The 800-nt window shown below is 30.1% G+C and overlaps 1 non-coding gene across 1 annotated transcript; it reads right to left on the bottom strand.

Moving 5' to 3' along the window:
* Positions 1–489: 489 nt before the first annotated feature.
* Positions 490–596, bottom strand: LOC131830932 (U6 spliceosomal RNA). Its single transcript, XR_009353464.1, has one exon. It is a non-coding gene; the product is annotated as a U6 spliceosomal RNA (small nuclear RNA).
* Positions 597–800: the final 204 nt, after the last annotated feature.

Below are 800 nucleotides of genomic sequence, written 5' to 3'. Positions count from 1 at the left end.
GGGAGGGCAGGTGTTATGGTGAGTGATGGTGAGTGCTGTGAAATGTGTAAACCTGGTGATTCACAGACTTGTACCCCTAGGGATAAAAACACATTATATGTTTATAAAAAATTTTAAAAAATAATTTAAAAAATCCATTAAAGAAAAAACACATATTGCAAGCCCAGAGCTAATCTCATATTCAATCAAAAAAGTTTGAAAGTTTTCCCCTTAAAGATCAGAAAAAAGACAAGTGTGTCCACTTTCACTACTCTCATTTGACATAGTACTGGATGTCCTAGCCAGAGAAAAAAGGAACACAAAGAAATAAAAGACTCAAAAAAAAAAAAAAAGGAAGAAGTAAAATTTTCTTTTTTTTGGATAAAATAACTTACATGGAAAAGAATCCTAAAAAATTCACAAAAAATTTTGAATTAACAAATTTAGTAAAGCTGCCAAATACAAGATCAATATATAAAAGACAAGAATTTTGTTTTGTTTCGTTTTTTTTTAAATATGGAATGCTTCCCAGTTTTTCATGTCATCCTTGTTCAGTGATCAAGCTAATCTTCTCTGCATCATTCCAATTTTAGTATATGTGCTGCCAAAGTAAGCACAAGACAGGAGCATTTTAACACTCTAATGATGAACTGTCTGAAAAAATAAAGAGAACAATCTAATTCACAATAGCATCAAAACTAATAAAATACTTAGGAAAAGATTTAACTAAGAAGATGAAAGATCTGTACCCCATAAACTATGACATTGATAAAGAAATTGAAGGAGACATAAATGGAAAGATAGCTCATATTCATGAATGG

This window comes from Mustela lutreola, chromosome 4, assembly GCF_030435805.1.
Source record: "Mustela lutreola isolate mMusLut2 chromosome 4, mMusLut2.pri, whole genome shotgun sequence".
Classification (NCBI taxonomy): Eukaryota; Metazoa; Chordata; class Mammalia; order Carnivora; family Mustelidae; genus Mustela; species Mustela lutreola.
The sequence above is the reverse complement of the archived record's forward strand: the minus strand, read 5'-3'. Positions and strand labels throughout refer to the sequence as shown.